The following is a 25897-nucleotide window of genomic DNA, read 5'->3' on the forward strand; positions in this document are numbered from 1 at the left end:
GATGCTGTTGAAATGTATGCAGGAAAACAAAGGTGAACTAACAAGTCAAAGAAAAAAATAAACTAAAAATAAAAAAAACGAAATAAGGAATGTGAGAGAAGGCATAGAAGGTCAAATGAAGGAAAATAACGAAAGTGTAGGAAAGCTTAGAAAACATGAAGAAGGAACTGGAAGGTCGGTTAAACAATTCCACTAAGGAGATTAAGGACTCTCATGTATAACAAACTGCATGGGGAAATTGAGCAGGTCGATGGTCAGACTACGAATAATGAGGCAAAGATCTCTAAATTAGCAGCATCCGTAGCGCAACTACGGGTATTGCAGGCGGAGGTAACTAAGACCGTCAAGGGCATGAAAGAGTGTGGACAAAAAATATAAGAAATCGAGAAAAACTTAGAGAAAAGAACAAAAGACGTGACGGTCAAGCTCAAAGAGAGCAATAAAAGGTCAATCGAAACGGAGCTGCAGCGCCTGCAGAAGGAGTCAAATTTGGCGACTGAGGCGGCTGCTGAAGCGACAACTGAAGTGCGCGAGCGCTTAACAACGGAAACCGTGCAGGAATTAATTAGTAAACAACTCAGCGAGAAGCTGCAGGAGATTGCAAGTCGTTCGAGCAGCGAGCAGAACATCAGTTTGCAACCTGCGCCGCCAAGCAGGCAAGAATTAGCCGATAGCAACGGTGATATTGGGCGAACTGTCGGCGAAATGGCTAATCTGGTTATTGCAAGCCAAACGTGCAACACGCCACAAGGAAAGGAAACCATTGTAGACAGCGCGAACTCGAATTCGAGAGCGCAAATGATCACCGACATGGATTACAAACACCTGCTCTCTGTGCAGAATTTTCAGCACTATGAAGAGAGTGGAAACGTTCTGCATCCACAGGCCTTTTTACAGCAATTTGAAGCGCCAATGCAAGCAAATTGGCCCAACAAATTTAAGGTATCTTTTATTTGCGGATTTCTAGGGGGTAGCATAACCGAGCGAATGCGAGGCGTCGCAGATAATTGCACCTCCTACGAGAAATTCAAGGAAATCTTCTTGGGCACTTATTGGTCAAAGGCGACCCAAGAAGGTATCAGGCAGGAGATTATTCTCTGTAAAGACTTTGAGAACTCGGGATTCACAAGCCCGGCCAAGTTCTTCGAGGTTCTAATTAAAAAGAATGTCTTCCTCGATTCGCCATGTACTGGTACCGGGCTCATCCGTTATTGCTGTATGAAACTGCCATTGAATTACCAGCAGTCGCTGATAGGACGATGCGGTAGTGTTACTGAGGAGTTTAAAAACCTTCTCAGAGAATTAGAGTTTGCATTAGAGAGAGAGAGATAGGCAGAAACCGCAGAAGGCAACAAGTACAGGCGAACGGTCAGGCTGAGCAAACGGAAAGAGAGCAGCACATGGACCGTAGGCTGCCAATAACAACATGTATGGATCAAAGGATTTGGTGTACTTGCTGAGAATGTAACTTTAACTGGTGATGTAACCTTGTACCATAATTATTAATAAAGTGTGATCTGTAGCGTCAGCCATCAACCGGTGAGCGTAAATCGTGAACCGGGGCCTCAAGGATGCAACAGTTTGAAAAAAATCTAAAACGTAGTGCCGCACTGCCCGCTGAGGGCCTAGCGAGTCGGTGACGCAACCCGCCCGACTTGGCTCGGCGCTAGGCCGGCGCACCAGCAGGCGCGCGCTCCTGTAATTAGTCCCGTATCAGCTGCGTTACGTAATGAAGGTCGTTCGCTCCCTATATAAGCGGGCAGTGCACTCCAGCGGAATCATTCCGCTGTGAGCTTAATCTGCAACAGCATTGAAGCACTATGCCTCGTCGACGTGTGTATCGTCAACGCCGCCACCGCACGCCTGTCTACAAACACATAATGAGCCTCGAAAATAAACTTGGCGCAAATGGAACTGCACAAAGTGTGATATTGAATTGACCTATTTTTTTCCGTGGATGTCGAATTAATTTTTCACTCGATGTTGCAACGGGATCAGCTGGAAGTGGATGGTTTACCTCAGCTGTTGTCCGATGTGAGAATGACTCTACCTGGATTGGAATCATTCGCTGACCGAGATGTTATCGCTTACAAGACCTGGCATTATGGCGGAGGAGGTCCGCATCAACAGCCGTACAGGCGCAATAGCAATTACAACGGCATTGGAGGCAATGATAGGAACGGACAGTCGTGTCGGAACAACGGCAGGCAATGGCGTCGGTCGCAAGACGGCGACGACGATCGTAATAATGGTCGAAATGACGGCCGTTATCAAGGGGGAAACAATGACCGGAGACAACAGGAAATCGAAATTGTCGAGTTACGATCGGCGAATCCGAGACCACAGGACAGAGAACCGGAGTCATCCCGACAATGACGGATGACTCGCGAGGAACAGAATTCTAAAACAACCGCGCAGAAACTCGGTACAATGTGCATAAACACCACGAATGACCTACACCCGGTAGTAAGGATAGCGATTGGAAAAGTAGCCTTGCAAGGAATCATAGATGGCGGAAGCCTGCTTTCGGCTATTTTAGAGGCAGCCTTCGAAGGGTGCAAGGGTGATCAAACATGGCCAACCTTTAAAATCAAAAAGATTAAAATACGAGGGGCAATTGCGGGAAAATGCGTGGAAGTATCGCAACAGGTACGATTGGAATTTAGCTGTCAAGACAACCAGTTCGAAGGCAATTGCATTGTGGTCCCAAAGTTAGCGATCGAAATTATAATAGGCATGGACTTCTTGTACGAGAACCAGGCCGTAATTGATATAGGTAGCGGCACGGTCACCTTCCAGAAGGGCGAGATAAGACGGGTAAGATTTGAAGAGCAGGCTCTGTGACTACATATTGTAGAGCAAGGAGGCAGAAATGGTGAGGAAGAAGAACACGAACAACGCTATCTGAGGTGGCTAGAAGAGGCAGTTCATGTAAAGGAAGAAATAGCACAGGTGATAGACGGCAAGGTCGAGGCATGTGGGAATACAGCGATAATGGAACGAGAAGATCTGAGGAACATTCTAAAGGACAACTTAGAAGTTTTTTGGCCGAAACCAGGGGCTGTACGAAACCTCCAGTACGAGTTCCAAGTGAAGGAACATCGAAAGTTTAGAGTTCCTTCATGCCCCATTCCATTGGCGATGAAACAAAAGGTCACTCGTGAGCTGCAAACTATGTTAGACAACGATGTAATCGAGCGCGCTACATCGTCATACTCGAGCCCCATACATATAGTGACAGAAGGGGACGGTTTGATTCAGTTGGTTCTGGATTCACGCCAGATCAACAAGATCATAGAACCCGAAGCCGATAGGTCAGAAAAATTAGAAGAATTATTACAGAAATTTTATGGCATCACCGTATTCTCTTCGATCGACCTGCGTTTTTGGCAGCCCGAACTAAAACCTTCCGGTCGGCAATACACTGCGTTCGGGTTGAATGTATCCTCGGCTGCAATCATCAGAAGCCTAGATACGATCCTGAATGACACCCTAAGGGATCGGATCACGACATACGTGGATGACATCATTATCGCCGAAGCCTCGTGGGAGAAACAAAGTGCAGTACTGGGGAACCTGTTCAGCACTTTCAGAGCATATGCTGTCACACTAAATTTAGGAAAACCATGCTTTGGAAGGTCACAGGTAAAGTTTTTAGGCCATATAATCTCGGTCGAAGGGATCCATCCCGACCCCGAGTTCGCCACCCCCGCCACCAGAAAGCAATTAAGGGGCTTTCTAGGTTTATGCAAATTTCTGCAAAAAATTCATAAACCTAGACTGTCTGGCTACCCCTGGTCTCTGTGCCCTTACGGGAAAGAAAACACCTTAGGTGTGGGAAGAGACAGCTGAGAATGAGTTCCAAAAGCTAAAGGCTGCGTTAGTAGAAGCTCCCATACTATCGCATACGGGCATCAGCAGAGATTTCTGTATAGCTACAGACACAGCGAAAACAGGATTGGGCATAATGATGTTCCAGGAGTTCGAGTCCGAGAGGGGCATTGAAAGACGAACAATCGGTTTCGGCAGCAGAACCCTGTCGAAGTGCGAAAGGAACTACTTGGTAACAGAACTAGAGGCATTGGCGGTTGTGTGGGCGTTTGAGAAGTTCAGGTATGTCCTGTTCCGAAAGAAAACTCGCGTCTACACTGACCATAAGGAGCTACAATTCCTGCTAACAGCCAAATTAAACCACGGGAGATTAGGAAGATGGATACTTTATCCGCAAAAATACGAATTCTCGATCGTACACATCCCGGGCTCGACTAATATTATCGCCGACGCACTGTCAAAAAAATGTTCAAATGTGTGTGAAATCTTATGGGACTTAACTGCTAGGGTCATCAGTCCCTAAGCTTACACACTACTTAACCAAAATTATCCTAAGGACAAACACATAAACCCATGCCCGGGGGAGGACTCGAATCTCTGCCGGGACCAGCCGCACAGTCCATGACTGCAGACGCACTGTCCAGATCCCCTATCGGATTAACCGCCGCTGTACAGGACGATCTCGAGGAAAGTAATTTTAGCATCATCTACACAAGAAACGTTGCGTTTGAGAATTTCGTAACGGCCTCAATGAAAGATATTGCAAGAGAACAGGATAAGGACCCAGTCTTGAGAAAGATTAAGGAACAATGGAGAGATCAAGAACAGGTCAGAATTCAACAACTTTATATCGTAAGAAAAAACATCCTTTTCTACCGTAGGGAAATCGAGGATGCGCCTTGGGTTTCGTGCATCCCCGAAGAGACGATCGATAAAACAATATGGTACATGCACCAAGCTATGCACATTTCGGCCTCAGAAAGTGCTATCTAAAACTAAAAACGCTGTGCCATTTTAGGAATATGGAGAGGCGCATCAGGAAGGTGCTCACCGTCTGCAAGTTGTGCCAAAAGCCGAAGCACAACAACCAGAATGTCGAAGCTCCCTTATATCCGATAATCCCACAAATACTGAAACAGTTAGGGTCCGCGGATCTTCTCGGTCCATTACCAAGGACGAGTCGTGGTTATTGCTACGTGCTCGTTGCTGTCGAGCTTACGTCAAAATACGTAACGTTCACCCCGTTACGTGAGGCAACAGCAGCGACGGTATCAAAGGCAATCTGCAGGGAGCTCTTATTGCAAGTAGCTAAAGTTGAGAGCATCATTACCGACAATGGGCCGAAATTCAGGGCGAAGAAATGGGTTGAAACATTGGAAAGACGCGGTATAAAGCCGATTTTCATTTCAGCCTTCCACCCGTCTTCGAATCCGCCCGCGCGAGTGATTAAGGATTTAGGAAACCTTTGCCGAGTGTACTGCGCTAAGCAGCACGCCAACTGGGAGGTTTTCTTATCTCATTTTCAACAGGTTATGAGTGAGCTGCCTCACGGGACAACACCCGACAGACAGAATCAGGAAACTAGTTGATTTCCCTCCTCGAGAGCGGACGCGGCACACAGCTGTAGTAAACATGGCACTGGAAAATATACAGGCGCCGGCAGAAAACTGCAATAGGTTCGCAGACAGAGGGGCGAAGGTCAGACACTTTGAGGTGGGACAGAAAGTCCTATTGAAATCGCGCCGACTGTCATGGAAGCAAAAGGGGCTCTGCCAGAAATTTTTTCTGTTTATGATAGACCATTCAGAGTAAGAAGGGTGGCCCAACCGAACTCATACGAGTTAGAGTACGTTAACAGTAAACGATCATTAGGGCTACATCATATAATGCATATGAAACCTTTTATTGGTTGGAAATGGTAATTTGTTTGTCTTTGTGTTTCTTGTGTTGCGTTAGTAACAAGTTCTGAAATGACTACATTTGGAGTGTATCAGGTTTATCATGTTATGTGTAGTGTCTTATTTTTGTGTCTTGTCTTCGATACAAGGGATCAGCAGATTGTTCAATGATAAATTTGTAACAGGGCATGTTACGTAAAAGATTGTTCTGCAACGGAAAAGCACGTTCCGACAAAGAAAACGGGGGAGCAATGATACGAAAGATATTTGAGCGCCTAAGAGTGCGCAGAATAGCTTATGAGCATGTTGAGTGGTTGAAAGAGACCTACTGAGCCAAGGAAATGAAATATCGGAATTCTTTTTGCCAATCAGGAAGAAGTAGAGCTGTGTTTTAGTGACGTTGAGCGGGCGCGTTTTTGAGTAGTCCGCGCGGAGATGCGTAGAAGGACGAAGTTTTGGGAGTTTTTTCGGTCGCCGACAGAGCGACGTATGTGAGGAGATTTTTGGTCAGGGGTCTGTGACGATCGCCAAGGGCGAGTTTTGAGGCGCGAAAGCTAGATTTCAGGAGCACGTAATGTGTGGGGAGAAATGGATTGTAGAGCAAACCTTCAACGTGGCGAACAAATAATTCTAGGAAATGTAACAACAGACAAGTCACGCGTCGGAAAAAAATGCTAGGTTAAAGTAGTTAGCTTTAATAATTAATATTCTGTTTTTAAGTCTAGGATAAGGAACGAAAGAAGGAAAAATGAACGACAGAGAAGATCAAAGGAAGACAAAATCGGACCAAAAGATAAGCAAGGAAGGACTGACAAAGAAAGGCTAAATCCAGAGAAAAGGGTAACATAAACTGTAGTGCGTAAACACAAGGATGTAAGCAAAAAGACGCATAGAGGCACTAAATTTGAATGTATTCTAATGTTACAGACGGGAGACAAAGAAGAAGACTAAGTAAAATGACTGACACGAGTACTACACCCAAGCAACAGCGCCAATTGTTGTAATAAATTCGAAGATAGTAACTGTTCTCGAAAGAAGAGATACTGTAGATGACCGTGCAGCTTTTCCCTGGAATAAACGATGATTAACTGAAACCCTCAGCTGCCGACAGGTGTTGTTGATATACCTCGATGGGGACAGCTGAAAATGTGTGTCCCGACCGGGACTCGATCCCGTGATCTCCTGCTTACATGGCAGACGCTCTATCCATCTTTTTTTTTTTTTTTTTTTTTTTTTGTTTTAGTAAAATCAGGAAGCATCTTTCTTTTTTTTCTTTTTAATCTCATTTTGTTCGCTTTCGTTCGTTACATCTGCTCGGGGCGGACGTCGTAAGACATCCGTTTAGGTTCTTTGTTGATCCATTAACTCAGTTTTTTTTTTATTACAGAGGGCAGCTAGCCCTCTGACCGAACACGCTGAGCTACCGTGCCGGCTGTCCATCTGAGCCACCGAGGACATAGATGAATAGCGCGACTGCAGGGACTTATCCCTTGCACGCTTCCCGTGAGACTCACATTCCCAACTCTCCACAATTTTACATATGTTATGTACCTTACAGACATTTGCCCATCCACTCATTACTCGCGCACACTTTGGCGATTCCCGTAAGAGTTTGGGCAACCTGTGCGCATTCGCACAGACGAAGGTCAATGGCTGGATAGCCTTTAACTATAAATTCGCAGACAGTAACTGTTCTCGAAAGAAGAGATACTGTAGATGACCGTGCAGCTTTTCCCTGGAATAAACGATGATTAATGAGTGGCGTCCAAGGGGTAAGTCCCTGCAGTCGCGCTATTCATCTATGTCCTCGGTGGCTCCGATGGATATGCCGGCACGGTAGCTCAGCGTGTTCGGTCAGATGGTTAGCAGCCCTCTGTAATAAAAAAACTGAGCTAATCGATCAACAACGAACTTAAACGGATGTCTTACGACGTCCGCGCCGAGCACATGCAACGAACAAAAGCGAACAAAATGAGATTTAAAAAAATGGATAGAGCGTCTGCTATGTAAGCAGGAGATCCCAGGTTCGAGTCCCGGTTGGGTCACACATTTTCAGCTGCCCACATCGAGGTATATCAACAACACCTGTCGGCAGCTGAGGGCTTCAGTTAATCATCGTTAATTGTTGTAATTGTCTTTTAATAACTGTTCCAGATCGCAGTGAGAATCGGAGAGTCGAAAATTTCGTACCAGTATACAGTGGACTGGAAGTGACATCTAACCTACATGTATTTCCACCAATTTACAGGGAAGAACACAGAAGAAAAGGAATAAGGGCAACGGAACTACCAGGTTTACATAGAAAGTAGTAAGTAGAAGGTAGTTAGATTCAGGGTAAAGGAAAATGTAGTTAGCGCTAGATGGAAGAATGCCATGGCACGTAATTAGAATACTAACAAATGGCCATCCTTCATTCCTCAGCACACCCATTTGTCCCAAACATAAAAAGTAAGATAGAAAAGAACGCAAAACGAGATTCCAGCTGGAATATTATTGTTAAAAACTATTAGTAAACAGATAGAAAGAAGAGTGTAAATGTATATTTTCATAGAAAGATATTTTGTTTTGTAATAGAAAGGCCTAGATAATTAGGTTGGGATAGGTTATATGTTTTCCTGGCTTTTTTTCCCCTCTTCTTCATGTCTTATATTGTTTTGTTTACTATTGATATAACTGAACTGGGTAAAGTAACTCAGTCCTTTTAAATGAGAATAATGATGCAACGATTGACAAGTTCCGCAGTAAATCGTAAAGTATGGAAAGGTCACGGGAGGTGACTAGCAACAAGGACTTAACTGTAATAACATGTAAATGAATGTAAGTAGGGGAGATTTGTACTTGTTTCTAAAATGTAATTTAAAGTTTTGTACGCAGAAACGACAAGGAACTTTGAGAGGCTGAAAACAACATTGAGAGAGATTGGGGAGCTTACCGGTCACAAAGGACCAGACGGACAAACGAGGAGGGCTTCGCAGCGCCTGGGCAGAAGGGTCGAGCAGCCGCAAGGACATACCTTGTTATCTGGTTACCGCCGAGCAGCGACAGCGTAGCACAATGGACGACGCCGAAGGCGACATTGACGAGTCACGCGCAGCCAGTTCAACGCTCCAGACATAAACACAACTGACGCACGTCACTGTCCAAGGAATCCTTGGCGAAGGCACAGAACAACACCACAGGAAAATTGGAAGGCGAAAACCTCACCTAATATTCCGTCTGTCGATCTGTATTCCTATCTGCCATCGGAAATCTTGAACCATTCGGTAAATCCCATGTACCTTTCCGGCGCCATGCCGCGCAAGCGGGAACAAACGGCGCCTACCAAATTGTATCCTCACGCATCAAGAAAGCTCCCAATTCATGCCATACCATGTGCGTCAACAAGAAGAAACGAAGAGCGTGGAAAACACACATGATGGTGACACTTAGATGTCGTATAGCAGTGGACAGCACAGGCTGGTTTCCTTACCACCCTGGGCACGTTACAATGACTTGGCTTGTCTATCAAGAGGCCACTCATAGCAGCACAACGTCACCATGTTTTTGGACTGTCTATCAAGAGGCCAGGTAAAGAAATTCAACGATCAGAGAGCCACAGGAGAGTTGGGTGGCGTACCATCGATGCAGAAAACGAACTGCACCCTTACCTAGCAGTCTGCAATTGCTTCATGGCCCTCTCCCTCTAAACAGTGATCCCTGATTAGTGCAACAGCAGCACCAGGTGACCCTTAAAAGTAAAACAAATATGAGAACACATTTTTTTTTTCATATGTGCACTGCAGTTACACACACAGAAATCAAACAACCCGAAGAACCACACTTCAGGCAACAAATAGGACTGCCAGCATGAAGTTTTTGCATTAGTTTGTTTGTTTGTTCTCTTTCTATGTGTTCTTGTGTCAGTTAAGATGTTCCTTTTATGACGATTATGTGTTTATATGTAACTGATGCCTACTACGTTTCTCATATGTTTTATGTATTTAGTTAAGAGTTTTCTTTCATAGCTATGATGTTTTTATATGTTCTAGTGACAGTTGTAAGTGAGGTACAGAGTTTTTTTTGTTTTGGTTTATTACATGTGATTAATTGTCTATACTGAAAAAAAGGTTAAAATTAATGAATGACTGAAAACAGAATGCAGAGTTGGTACGGATGCTGTAAGCGTACGATATAAAACAAGTGTTACTCAAGTGAGTGTGTGTAAATACTAATAAGGATGTTCGTGATCAGTTAAATATAATATTAGGCACTTTACCGAAAGAAGTAGGACATTTGTAATATGTTTGCTTCAGTTTCAATTTTGGTTTATTAGCCTTGAAGAGCGCAATTTGAATTTTAATGTTTTAATGTTTTTGCAGAAGGTAAAGTTTTCTTGTCAGTCAATAATAGACATGCTTTTCATAGTTTTTCCTTAAGGCATTGCCCAAGAAACTCAGTTTTTAATACTAACGTAAATATGGATAGAAGTTTCTTATGTCTTGGTGACGATGGGATGTAACCTTTATATACTCACATTCTTGAGTTGTGCGCCCTAAAACACTAATCATCATCATCACATTTTTGAAGACATTTCTGCCAGTTTTCGGGAAATTTCAGATGTTTTTCTGTTAGACATTCAATAGTGGCACTCAGCCACGTAGTAAGATTTTGATAGGATGTCATTCTAAAGGTACGAAAGCTGTGTTTGAGTGGAATACTAATAATGTATTTATTTATGATGGTGTTTGCTAGGTGTAAATCCTTACCAAATCCGCAAAAACAGCTGTTCAATGTTAAAAATTTGTCCTACACACCCAGAGATAGAGGGTTTAAAATTTTTATTTGTACGTATGACTTACTACGCATGAAGTAAGCCATACTCCCTACAAAAATTCTTTGCAATGGGAGTCTGATGAAAAGCGTCGGCGCCCTTCATGTTTATAATTAAAGGAGATAATTGTTTTTAAAATCAGTCATTAGTTTATTGCAATATATGAAGTGTGATGGAGGTGAATTATTGCGTCATTAAGCATCGGTAAAGGGCTGTAATTCTTCTCTTTGCAAACTTGGTACACTTTGTGCATAAAAGGAATTCTACTGATGCGTTCCTAGCTGGGTAGCGCGGCGACCAGGTGGACACAGGTAGTGCCCACAGGCGAGCGGCGGTCGCGCGCCCATGTCGGCACGCTTCACAGAGGGCAGGCCCCCAGAGGATTAGCGGCAGGCGAAGACGCTGCATACATCAACACGCTGCCAAGGGAAGCCGTGGACATTCGCTCGTGTGCCCGAAGCGGCGGAAACTAAAAACAGAGCGAAAAACAGTTTTGTCACGACTCTAGGTAACGCGGACAGAGCGGCGAGTAGAATAGCAACAGCACGACTGGGATGTCCCAGAATCTCAAGTGGCCCGGGGAATTTTGGCCGTTTCCCGCGAGCAGAACACCTGGGAACGTAGCGGCAATACTCAAAGGGAGAAGTCTCGGTTTATCTGTATACTCTGTCTCACGCAGAGTATCGCTCTCTTTTCCTCGTGGAATGCGACGGCAAGGAGGGAGGAAATTTTGACAGGGACCTCTTCATTGGCAAGAATCTAATGTTCGCTTTGAAAATAGTACGAGCTGCGTACTTTGCGGAAGGGTTGAGATAAGACCCTGGAGGGGAGCGGCTCTCTCTCTCCAGGTGCGAGGAGCGCACTAGTATTAGACATTCCCGAATACTGCTTCTGAAGAGGCAGGAGTTCACTCTTGACTGCTTCCGATAAGTCGCAAGAATCCTCTTATCGCTTGTCGTGAGACTATGCACTTTGCATTCGTCGCAAACAGCGTAGAGAGGAAAGTTTGTTAGATCCAATTAAGCGAGCTTCACTCACTGTGCGCGTTATCAAGAGCTTAACTCAGGATCACATTTTGATTTACTACATGTCCGATGACGGCAATGCTGTTAGAACAGTTTTGAGCTTTGTTTAATGAAGTTTCATGTAGGTTTGTACTTGCAGATGGACGCACACCGTCATCCAGTAATGATAGCTACCAGTAGCAGGTTTCGGTCACTATTTACAACTACGACGCCAGCAGTCTTGATGCAGCCGCACGCAATCAGCCGACTCCACTGCCACGCCGACCGCGCTATGAACATGGTAATACAGAAAACGCCCGCTTTCCTAGATGCGGATTGTTATTTCGCTTTCTTCAATTTCTTTGTAATGTGTTAGATGCCCATAAAGACGCAAGGCACAGTATTCACCAATTGCCCGTTAAGAGAGTCATATGTTCATCTGTTTTTTTTTTTGTATTTTATTTTAGTCCTTCCTCATTTATTACACCAGGTCAATCCATCTCGTATAGTTTATTTACATGTTAAATTAGAATGTAGCCATACAATGCTCATGTTAAAAGTCACCTTATATAATTCACTTGTTGTGAGCTCTTGGCGCCAATTCAGTTCTATTTGTTGTTTTTTATATACTTTCTACAGTATCTAGCGACCCAAATTTTTTATTTTTGTTTAGCATTATTTGAATAATTTGTGAGTGATTGTTAAATGAATTTGATAAAATTTCAATAATTATTGCATATGAAGTTCAATGCAGTTTCACTGAATAAACCACTTATTTGTTGAACAACTCTGCTTGCATTTCATTTATAGAATTCAAATAAAATTCTCATCTGTTTCTCCCTCCCACTCGAGGTATCTTCCACAGTGTACTTCACCACTAACGCTACGCTCTTTATCTTGACTTTGTTGAGGTTCACCGTCAATGTTTTCACTACAATCATTGTCTTTATGGATGTCAACGAAACCCAAAAAATCTTTCGTGTAATTTGCCGTCACCATCAACATATCTTGCAGCTAAACGCAGCTGGGTGATGTGCACTATGTCCGTAGCCTCACTGAAGATTTTCTGTACTAACGAGAATCTTTGATTTCCTCCAGTATTCTCGATAACATCATTGTTTCACAGCATGAAATGAGTTCGTTACACGTCGTTTTACTTATGTAAGTGGCATTCGCTTTAGTGGTCTCAAGGTGATGTTTTAGTTGCAAGTCAGCGTCAATTCCAAATATTAGAAGATCTCTAAAGTTTCCCTCGTTACTCACTATACTTTAACGATCATTTTCGTTTTCTAATAGACTCCCATCGTCCCTATGCCCCCACAGAGGAATATTTTGCTTTCCATGAAGTATGATTGTTTTTATTGTAGGTACAAGGTGGTCGCTGTTTTCCCTGATGTATTCCATTCTGTGTCTTGACAACGGATTTATGACCCGAAGTTCGCGGTTGTCTCGTGCCACAAAAAATAATTTTGTATCAGTTGACGTTTCAACGTGATACTCGAGCTGAGAGTGGGTCTCAAGGTCACCATCTTTAGCAGGAAGTTTGGCAAATTTTGTTAGTGGTTCAGTCACAAGTTTCTTGGCAGTAATGGAGTTCTTTCCTCCAGCCATTTTATTATTCACAAAAATCGAACGGTTAACGCAAAGAAGTCCCCTTTTAACTCGTGAGAACGCCAGCCACGGATAGTGTTCAGAGTGATTATCGTGCACTAGTCTGCGTTCAACCTGTCCCCTTGTGCTCGGAAGATATAACCTTTTTCAGGTTTCCTTGGAGCTGTTAGAAGTTTGTGTTTCATATCATCATTAATGTTTCCTGACGCTAATATATCCAAATAATGCACAATATCCGTGGGATTAAAGTTATGGAAGTTTCGACGAAGTGCTGGCATCTCCCTGTATATCTGGTGGTGTTTTTGAGGCTGAATGGTGACGAGAATCTTCAGATGTTTCTACTTTTCTTTTTCTTATTGCATAACGATCCATTTTATTATATTGTTACGATGTAGGTAAATTGTATGCCAATTATTCTCGAATAAACACCTTATTCGCACTGAGAAATCCAACACTAGTACACTTATCACTAAAAGACACCCAGCGTATTTCCAATATCACTAAGCACAACGCTGACTGAAGTCCGTGCTAATAGCCAATAATCGCAGTTGTCCAGTTTTTATCTCTTCCTAGTTATCACGACGATTGCAGCGTACAATCTGACTACCTGGGAGCGACTCTGCTTCCCTTATATACGTGCCTCGGCTGTTTCGAGAACATTCGCTGCCAGAGTGTTCGCTTCCAGACTTTATGGAGTGTGAACAAATACCTACTGTGGAAGAAACAAACCAATACGTACCTTATGACGTATAATATCAAAGCGAGTTTCCAATTATGGCGTTATCCGGCAATTTATACGTGTGGAACCCTTATTGTCGATTCCGTTCCTTTCTAGTGGATTCGATAGAGGGCCTATATACTAACAATGCATTTTTAGGAAACTTCTCGAAAGTCACTATTACTGGTGATATACGCATCAACAGTTTCCATACCAAACTCGTATTACGAGTTAGGTATGGGAAACTATTGTTACGTTCTTAGTAAAAGTATTGTTACGAGTCGTATTTCCACAGTCTGACACTGAGTTTAATAATTGGGCTCACTGTCGCAACACTCCATCCGTTTTTTTGTTACCCACTGCGATAACACTGTGCCAAGCGTCCAGCAAGCGTCATATTGAGGGCCTATATACTAACAATGCATGTTTAGGAAACTTCTCGAAAGTCACTATTACTGGTGATATACGCATCAATAGTTTCCATACCTAACTCGTATTGTAACAACAACGCTGTACTATTGTACATATAATAATTTTTTCTTCTGATTTTCGATAAATTGGTGTAATCGATGTTCTGATTTCGTTTCTTTTGTTTTGTTTCATGACATTATGTTGAGGAAACTGTAAACAATTTTCAATGTGAATATTAATGTTTATGTCAAATTTCAAGCAATATTGTAATAGAATTAAAGTGTAACAAATGTTGAGACTGTTGTAAGATGTTAAAGTTGTAATTGTGCGTCTGGTCCATACGTAGGCAATGTATTAGGATATGTAGAATGCAAAACCTCGGGTGAATACCCTGTCTGTAAGGGAGCGGTAAAAGGTGGATGGCAGGCGAGCGCTGGAAAATACACACGGGCGCTGTACGGCATAACGGGCTCAGCAGTAGGAGTTGGAGTTTGGCATTGATCTGAGCAACGCGTTCTGGAACGAGGAGGCTCTACTGGAAGACGTGGTTTCATTGAGCCTCGGGTATGCCGTTCCAACGCCTATACAGCATGGCAAAATTCCATTGGCGCTAAATGGAAAATATTGCGACGCTAAGAAGAAGTAAAGTGCCGATACATCAAGAGCCATAGCTGTGGTTGTATGTGTGCTCTGTGCCTCGCCATCTCGCCGCCTACCAACCGCCGCATCGATACAAACAGGTTGAAACTTTTAGTACTGTATTCGTATGGACCATTGTTACTTTTGTTCCATACTGTTCAATAACAACTTAAATTTTACCAGAACTGTCCTATCATTTAATTTTCCTCACAACTAACCTAGACAGGGTCCTTTTCCAAATGTTGTGCAATCCGAGTGTCCCGAAATGAAAAATTAAAGTTTGTGTTAATAATAATTACCTGCAGACCTAGCTATGTTAGAATGATGCTTAAAGAACTGTAACCTTACAGTTGTTAGGGAGAGATATAGTCTGAAATTTTCAGAGCTGAAGTATTTACGCTAATGCATGTTTAGCTGCATCCGAAAATCTAAGTCCAGAAACGTATGGGGGTATGTATGCTTGAGGATTAAGAACTGTTGTGGCAGTTCTGGAACATGCAAAATTAATTCCTTTGTGTAAGTTTTTGTATAAGGCTCGATATTTACCTTGTCTTGTGAACAATGTGCAACAACGCCAGTGTGGCTGCATCAGCTATTCTCGCTTCGTGTTGATTTCTTCTCCAAACAGGTCCCTTTAAAAATGCAAGTCCTCATCGCATTGGCATGTACAGATTGGGCCGTAGCTCAATAGGAGAATGAAAAATTGTGACTTCCGCATGTTATAACTTACAATTAATACAATATTGGGAGAGTACAAGTACATACATCTTCACCACACCAGCTCAAAAGATCGACAGGCACCGAGATCGGCGAAAAATAATTTAAAAAAAACAATTGAGGTACATAAAAAAATGATAGTACATCTTTCAGTTTTCTGTCAGCTTTCTCAGATGTAATTATACCTCCTACAACATCTTTGCCACAAGGGGATGGCGTGAATGAGAATCGTTACAAGTATGTATTTATATGTGTATGCCATTTAAAGAACCTACACAACTGCCACCTCCCCCCCCCCCTTCTCCCTGTGTACTGGCGGGACACCTATCAGTAGACAAGTCAGTAGACAGGGGTGATGCTTTGCACTATTTGCACCTTTTTTGTACTTTAAACTCTTGGTCTGTCAGGGTACTGAGACCTCTATTCTTGTCCACCAAGTTTTTCTCATTTACACCTGAAAAGTGTCATTATGTAACATACATACCTAATTTTGTTTAATGCACACTTTACAACTTATTACTACTACTATTTATAAAATTTTTAAGGGTTGCATGAACAGGTGCATTTGAATTCAGAGTCTGTAGTTTGATTACTGGAACATAACCGCTGCTATTGCGGCATTGTGCACTGCAAGCACCTCAAGTGACATATGCATTTGAGTTTGTTAATGCTGTAGTTAGGTTGAGCTGCCCATGAGAGGGCTACAGTTTCACTGAGGCTTATGCATAGTCGAACCATCGATGCTGTGGCGAGAATGTTCATCATTTATGGCCCAGGCATTTGTTCCTGTCGTACTCCACATGTTTCATTGGTTGAACTAGGCTCAGGCTATCAGTATCCCGAAGACATTTGAATAGGTTCAAGGTAAGTCCCCAATGCCTTTATTCGTTTCCATACTCTATCTGTGGCAGAGAGTCTAGTCGATACACGAGTCCACTTAGGATATAAATGCATTTATAGTTATTAGTTCGCACATGCAGTCCTGGAAAACATATTCAGCTTTACATTATGTACACAGTTTGCATTTCATCATTGCTACGATAACCTAAGTATTTACAATTTAAAATGTAATGACACATGGGGTTGCGTATTTCTTACTCCATACATATACACTCACAGATGGCATTTACATTTCTTTACATAAATATTGCACAAAAATTTACATAAACACTGAACAAAAATTATACATACAATTAATATTACGTACATTTCTTGTGATTTTATGTCACAAAAGATTTTTCAGTTTTTACATTACATTTTTATCACATTTTGCTCTCTAATATCACACTTTTAAATGTTTATTTGTGAACACTCTATATTCAGAGTCTCATCTTACTTTAATATTACACAGGTTGTCATTTTCTCAGTTTCATTTACCAGTAATGACAAAATATTTGCATACAACATTATCATATGATGTGCATGAGTTTTTTGTTCTTAGTACATCGCACATGATGTATCTGTCGTTACAGTTGCTGAGGAAAGAAAGCTAACATGAAATCGCTATAAGCCTACATAACTACGTTTAGCTACGCCTCTGAAAAGCTTGCTACGATGTGCCTACTGGACTACAGGAAATGTTATGGACAGGAAGAAGTAGTCATTTTTACTCTTCTACTGTAATCCTTTGTTTATCACGAGAGAACTACTCAGTATGCCATTTCATGAATATCTACTCATGTTAATCCACTTGCTTTGTGTTTACTATATACTTTACATTTTGACAGTACATTATTGTGTTCCATAAGTGTCATCATCGACAGTAAACAATGTACTTGAGGGTTGGTGACTTATACTTCCTTTTGCTACATGGTATCACTCTTGTGTATTCTATTATGCATGAATATGTCTCTATGCGAATCATTCCAATGAATAAGTGCAAAACAATGTGGAGACAACTTATATTCAGGTGTAAATGTACTGTACTAACTCTTGCTTGGCCCTCTTCTCAGTCACATGGGCTTGTAATGAATGGTCTGACCTTTTCGTTTGGTAGCACAAGACTTAGATTCAAACTTTTTATACATGTGGCGTCCTTCACTGGAACAACACTTCAATGCTAATTTAAAACTAAGTGCCTAGTTGCTCGCTAGCTACTAATACATCACACTTTCAATATTCATTTATTCAATTTCTGTCAGTACACAGTTCATTCTTTACCAATTTACACAGTTCATCCCTTACAAATTTTTTGTGAGTTGTAAGAGCACATTTGTTCGTACTGTGTTTTTCCTTTTGACTTACTTTTTTGCACCTGGAAAGAAAAATGTTGTCATAGGTGGGGCACAATCCTATATTCAAAACTTGGCTTGTATTGCTTCATTCATCATGTAGACATCCCCTTTCACGCAGCATGTAAACAGCTACTTGCATAAACGTAAATAGCTTGTATGGAGTATCATAGTGTGCAGCTAGTTTTCTGAAGATAGTGTTTACTTTGGCCTCTGTATATATATTCCGTAGCTTAGTTCTTCTTAATTTCTTAATCTTAGTTTTAGTTCTGTAGTGTACGCTGAAACGTCCCCTTTGAACAATTATACAGGACTGTGCTTAACCTGACACACAATATTTTGTTAGCGCAACGCAATCTGACTTTCAAAATTCCCTACAAAAGAATGGCCCTGACTAACATTAAACTATACCTTTCACAAATCACTTACCTCACAAAAATCTTCGCTGCTCAAGCTACTGCAATACAGCGAGCGCCACTACTGCCAGCTAAATAAAAGATTCAAACTATGGAAGGCACTAGCTACTGATAGGGATAGTTAGCAAATGAAAGATATTAATAGAGAACAAACAATGTATTTACCTTGATATCATCATATATAAATATAGCAGTTCATGACAAATTTCAAAACTCCGCCATCTCTCTCCCCACCTCCACCACTGCTGGCGGCTCACCTCCAACTGCGCAACGCTACGCGCTGTTCACATCCAGCTGCCGCTGCCCAACACTACAATGGCAGACAACAATGCAAACCTGCCACAGACTGCACACAGCACAGCCAGTGATTTTCATATTGAGCGCTATGTAACGTTGCCAATAAGAAAACATAAACAGCCTACTTACATAGAGAAAACATAAACAGCCTACTTACATAGCCCCCATGCTCCCCACAAAAAAATTTTACAAATTGGATTGGGCAGTGGCCAATACAGATTTGAAAAAAATTTTTCATAATTACAATAACAAAGAAATGTTGGTCAAAAGCTAAAAATTTCTCACAGTCCATAAAGACAGTCCAGATTGTTCATCACAGTAAAAATGCAAAGTTTTTCTCAAAGTCTGAGCAGTAAAAGAAAATGCACACAGAAGTAGTGGATTTCCATGCAGTCTTGAAGAAGTAGTGTTGTCCTTCCAACGGAAAGACAGTGCTGACTCTTGACATGCATACAGGTAATGGGCCACAACAGAGCAAACCCACAGCAGAGTCAGTCGAAATTTTGAAGAGTATTGGTAGGTAGGTCATCACAGAGCAGACCCACTGTAGTCCTGGTAGAGATTACGGTATTGGTGGGTCACCAGAGGTGCAGACCCACTGCAGTCCTTGTAGAAATAATGGTATTGATGGATCATCAAAGATGTAGACCCACTGTAGTCCTTGTAGAGATAGCCAGCAGCCATCTGTTGTGACTGTGCAGGTGCACAATCACCATTGAAGAGTCTTGCGGATAATATAGCAAGTCCATAAACCACCACTTGTGCACTCACAAAGTTTTCGGAACTGTCCTTAGATCCAACAATGCTGTTATCCAGTCCCTTGCTGAATTATTAACACACGTGCAAACACTAACAGTCCCTACTTCTCACATATTGTCCAGATACTATGACCAACAGAAACGTGTGCAGTGAAATGTAACTTACAAGTTAATAATAAGATGAACTGGTGTCAATTACAATTTTATAACATGAGAATACAATTACAAAGATACAAAATACATCATTAAAGAACATAACAATACAGATAACATTTGTAGTAAAACAGGCGTTACAAAAGAATCGAACTAACATATACATCAGTGGAATTATGACATGAGTACATACATAAAAGATCACAATAACTTTTGAAACATCAACTTCACACATGAGCATTAAACAGAACAGAATTAATAATGTCTAACATCTTTACAAAGTAAATAACACATTATTAATGCCAATTGTATTTGAGGATAACAGTATTCCTCATCATAGTGAATGTAACTTAGTAGTTAAATCTTCACGTGTTTGTTCAAGTGTGGTGTCTAACTTTTGAAGATTTTGTTCCATTGTGTCTAACTGTTGCTGTGTTTGTCTCTGGTGTTGTTCCATTGTCTCTAACTGTTGCTGTGTTTGTCTCTGGTGTTGTTCCATTGTGTCTAACTTTTTAAGATTTTGTTCCACTGTGTCTAACTTTTTAAGATTTTGTCCCATTTGTCTCTGATTTTGTTCCATTTGTTGCATTAATTGCAATAATAATGTATTAGTGTCTGGAATCTGTTTCTCTACGCTTTTCGGCAGTGCATTTGCACCGGCAACATTCACATTTTGACAAGCAGAAAATGTGTCTTGACTTATTTGAGAAAACGGTGATGACCCAAAACCTGAATCTACAGTATTTGCGAAATTGTGTCCTGTCATTTCGGATTCCTGAGGCGAGCTGTTGCCGACCGATCGATCGATAATGCTTCCCTGTTCACTACCTGTTTCACTGTCTACACCATTGTTTGCAGCCCGCTCCATTTCCCTATGCACAATTACCAAATTACTACTTTGAACATCAGTTAATTCATTACTCGGTGGCGCTAACACACTGCTTTCATTTTCACTGTCATTTCTCAGTTTACGTTGGAGTCTAGTATTACGTTTTTCACACGGCATTATTGTCACAGTATTTCACACGACAACACAGAAAAACACAATTTGAAGATCAAAAATAAGAGAACACATTAACATAGCACTGTAAATAATATCTAGTTAATTGCAGCTGTGAAATACTTGGTGCAAATCTACATGCATGCCAAAACTGTTTTACTGTACAACAATGAAAGACTGCAACTACAAAGGAGATTTTCTCTACAATTACGCTCTAGCAATAAACAATATCTACACTAATTACACAAACTACAAGAAAAAAATCAGAAGATTCCAGTGAGGTATCCTCGGCTAAGGGTCGACATATGAAACGTCCCCTATGAACAATTATACAGGACTGTGCTTAACCTGACACACAATATTTTGTTAGCGCAACGCAATCTGACTTTCAAAATTCCCTACAAAAGAATGGCCCTGACTAACATTAAACTATACCTTTCACAGATCACTTACCTCACAAAAATCTTCGCTGCTCAAGCTACTGCAATACAGCGAGCGCCACTACTGCCAGCTAAATAAACGATTCAAACTATGGAAGACACTAGCTACTGATAGGGATAGTTAGCAAATGAAAGATATTAATAGAGAACAAACAATGTATTTACCTTGATATCATCATACATAAATATAGCAGTTCATGACAAATTTCAAAACTCCGCCATCTCTCTCCCCACCTCCACCACTGCTGGCGGCTCACCTCCAACTGCGCAACGCTACGCACTGTTCACATCCAGCTGCCGCTGCCCAACACTACAATGGCAGACAACAATGCAAACTAGCCACAGACTGCACACAGCACAGCCAGTGATTTTCATATTGAGCGCTACGTAACGTTGCCAATAAGAAAACATAAACAGCCTACTTACATAGAGAAAACATAAACAGCCTACTTACAACGCATATTAATCCCCTAGTTGTCAACTCACATTATAAAGTGTTCTCTATGTGTAGGTTGCTTGGTTTATCTTTGCTAAGCTACGGCCATCGTTTTGCGGCGATGCGTCAGCTTATGCTGTGCTTTGCCCATTTGTGGAGATTATCAACCTCAAGGGGACATTGTACCTGAAATTCATTGAAATTTGACATTTTCTGTTTTATACTCCATAATGTGCTTTGGACTTCCTTGGACGTTTTGGAATTAATACATTAAAATCAGACAATTCAAATAATATTTTGAATGTTGCCAAATTCGTGGCTACGCACATTCTGTCACAGTTGAGCAGTCACATCTTGTGAACTACACAGTCTAGAAGGCTGTGAAGTGCTTTGTTTTGTGGCTTCTGCTACGTCTCAGAAGTTGGCATTACAAATAAACAAATCAGTCCTTTGTTTCTGATACTAGTTTTTGTTGAAAGTAGTGTTACTATGGGCTATTTTTGTAGTAAGCTAACTTCTATTGATTTTTATACAAAATAAAATTATCGAAAGGCGATTAGAGATAACTGTGACAATTTAGAGAAGATGAGAAGAGCTGTGTGGAGCACTTTCTTTAATTGAATACCAACCGATGAAAAGCCATGTCATGCTTTGTGTCCACCTCCAACAAACACTTGCTGAATTTTCTGGCACCTTGCATGAATTTACACATAAACATTCTCTTCCTTTCGCAGTAACGGAGGCAATCAAACCTATTTACAGAGATTTGGCAAATCCTGAGCCACTAAAGAATTGTTTACATAGGAATACCCAGAATGTGAATGAGTCCTTCAATAATGTTGTGTGGTACTGTGTGCCTAAAAATATATTTGTTGGCCCTGTGACTCTAAAGTTCGCAGTGTCCGATAGTGTAATAACTTTTAATGGTGGGAATTATGAAAGACTTAAGGTTCTGGAGACGTTAGGGGTAAGACTTGGACAGAACACAGCTAAAGGACTGCAGGAACTGGATGACCTTCGTGTACGTAAAGCTGAGTTAGCTGCTCAGCAAATGACAAACGAAGCAAGAAAGAAAAGGAGGAGGCAAGCACACGTTTGTTGTGACGCTGAAGAAGACACAGACTATGGGTCAGGGCAATTCTAGTGCATAAAAGACGCAGAAATGCAAGTCTGTATAATGAAATGAAATGTCGTGTGGCTAGCGCCTCCTGTCTGGTAGACCGTTCGCTTGGTGCAGGTCTTTCGAGTTGACGCCACTTCGGCGACCTGCGCGTCGATGGGGATGAAATGATGATGATTAGGACAACACAACACCCAGTCCCTGAGCGGAGAAAATCTCCGACCCAGCCGGAAATCGAACCCGGGCCCTTAGGATTGACATTCCGTCACGCTGACCACTCAGCTACCGGGGCGGTCGTCTGTATAATAATTTGTAATAAAAAAGTTTTAGACCTCAATATCTATGAACTGCATTTTTTGCAATAAATGACTTGTTATCTAAAAACGTACTGATGGTAGAGACATGAAATTTTCACAGCATGCCAAGTGTGAGATTCAACACATATGGAACTAGAATAATTAAAATATCCTGAGTTGTTTTGTTTTTATGTTCATTTATTTACAAAATTCTGTCAAAAATTGAGTGTTTGAAAAAAAAAAGATAACATGCCCCACAATACAATTTTAATAATAATTCCATTTCAGTGTATCTAGAAAGGTGCATTCAATAATTATGGAAAATGGTAAGTTGGTGTCTTAAAAAGTTTCCAAGATAATGGGTGACAAAATTCGATAATTTAACATTGGCGGCACAGGACATACAATGTACCCTTACAGCTAGCTACTGCATGTGAGCAGTTCTGTCCTCACTCTACTTCACCACTTCTATGCGCCGCATCTCAGTTGCACGTCTACAGTGTGTTTAAACAGTACAGTGTCAAATTGAATAATTTCTGTAATGTTTTCCGAGCTTCTCTGGGTCGTAAACGTAGAACGAAAACCTTATATAACTACATCCTAATAAGGCAATTTACATGAAATAGGCAAAATGAAATATTTCCCTAATACTAAACATCAATCATAATAAGTACAGGGTGGTGCACTGATCGCGACTGGGTCAAATATCTCACGAAATAAGCGTCAAACGAAAAAACTACAAAGAACGGAACTTGTTTAGCTTGAAGGGGGAAACCAGATGGCGCTATGTTTGGCCCGCTAAATGGTGCTGCCATAGGTTGTACGGATATCAAATGCGTTTTTTTAAAATAGGAACCCCCATTTTTATTACCTTTTCGTGTAGTACGTAAAGGAATATGAATGTTTTAGTTGGACCACTATTTTCGCTTTGTGATAGATGGCGCTGTAATAGTCACAAACATGTGGCTCACAATTTTCGACGAACAGTTGGTAACAGGGAAGTTTGTTAAATTAAAATACAGAACGTAGGTACGTTTTAACATTTTATTTCGATTGTTCCAATTTGATACAGCGTGATTACCTGTAAATACCACATAAATGCTGTAAATGCTCAAAATTATGTCCGTCAACCTAACTGCATTTGGCAATACGTGTAACGACATTCCTCTCAACAGCAAGTAGTTTCCCTTCCGTAATGTTCGCTCATGCATTGACAATGTGCTGACGCATATTGTCAGGCGTTGTCGGTGGATCACGATAGCAAATATCCTTCAGCTTTCCCTACAGAAAGAAATCCGGCGACGTCAGATCCGGTGAACGTGCGGGCCATGGTATGGTGCTTCGACAACCAATCCACCTGTCATGAAATATGCTATTCAATACCGCTTCAACCGCACGCGAGCTATGTACCGGACATCCATCATGTTGGAAGTACATCGCCATTCTGTCATGCAGTGAAACATCTTGTAGTAACACCGGTAGAACATTACGTAGGAAATCAGCATACATTGCACCAATTAGATTCCCATGGATAAAATGGGGGCCAATTGTCCTTCCTCCCATAATGCCGCACCATACATTAACCCGCCAAGGTCGCTGATGTTTCACTTGTCGCAGCCATCATAGATTTTCCGTTGCCCAATAGTGCATATTATGCCGGTTTACGTTACCGCTGTTGGTGAATGACGCTTCGTCGCTAAATAGAACGCGTGCAAAAAATCTGTCATCGTACCGTAATTTCTCTTGTGCCCAATGACAGAACTGTACACGACGTTCAAAGTCGTCGGCATGCTATTCCTGGTGCATAGAAATATGGTACTGGTGCAATCGATGTTGATGTAGCATTCTCAACAGCGACGCTTTTGAGATTACCGATTCTCGCGCAATTTGTCTGCTATTGATGTGCGGATTAGCCGCGACAGCAGCTAAAACACCTACTTGGGTACCATCATTTGTTGTAGGTCGTGGTTCTCGTTTCACATGTGGCTGAACACTTCCTGTTTCCTTAAATAACTATCCGGCGAACGGTCCGGACACTTGGATGATGTCGCCCAGGATACCGAGCAGCATGCATAGCACTCGCCCGTTGGGCATTTTGATCACAATAGCTATACATCAACACGATATCGACCTTTTCCGCAATTGGTAAACGGTCCATGTTAACACGGGTAGTGTATCACGAAGCAAATACCGTCAGCACTGGCGGAATGTTACGTGATACCACGTACTTTTACGTTTGTGACTACTACAGCGCCATCTATCACAAAGCGAAAAACGTAGTCCAACTAAAACATCCATATTTCTTTACGTACTACACGAATATGTAATAAAAAATGGGGGTCCCTATTTAAAAAAACGCAGTTGGTATCCGTTTGACCTATGGCAGCGCCATCTAGCGGGCCAACCATAGAGCCATCTGGTTTCCCCCTTCAACCTAGATGATTTTAGTTCTTTGTAGTTTTTTCGTTTGATGCTTATTTCGTGAGATATTTGGCCCGGTCACTATCAATGGACCACCGTGTATATTCAAGTGGACAGTATGTCATCTCTTACATACACTTACATACATTGCGCCAAGCTGTGCTTGATCAGTGTCAAATTCTGTTTAGTGCACGAATTCACATAAATGTTTGTGTGGGTAGAGTCCTTTTTCCTTACCAATGTTCAAGTGTACTAGCTTATGGGCTCCTGGGTTAGGGCTTTTGATGACACATATAGCCCTGTGTACAGCAATTGCCACTTGCTATTCAACTTGCCATACTTTGTCGATTTTGGAGGAGTCCTGAGAAGTACTTGTTGTCCTATATGGTACTCCACAGTGCGCCCTAATTTCTTATCACAATATTGTTTTCTGTATTCTGCGTTTCCTTCAGAGCTAACCAGTGCCCAATATATTTTTTTTCCTCATGCGATATTTCCTTCCTAGCAAAATGGAGAAGACGAAACTTATACCTTCTGCCCCCACGTACAAGGGCAGATTACTTACGGCTATCTTCATGTAGTGCAGTGTCCCAGTACAAGGCTCGGAGATGTATTATGGTGAGGTACATAACATTATTTAATTTTTGAAGTTATTCGTCCAGGTTGTCAGACCGCGTCCTAACAGGCATA

This window comes from Schistocerca americana, chromosome 4, assembly GCF_021461395.2.
Source record: "Schistocerca americana isolate TAMUIC-IGC-003095 chromosome 4, iqSchAmer2.1, whole genome shotgun sequence".
Classification (NCBI taxonomy): domain Eukaryota; kingdom Metazoa; phylum Arthropoda; class Insecta; order Orthoptera; family Acrididae; genus Schistocerca; species Schistocerca americana.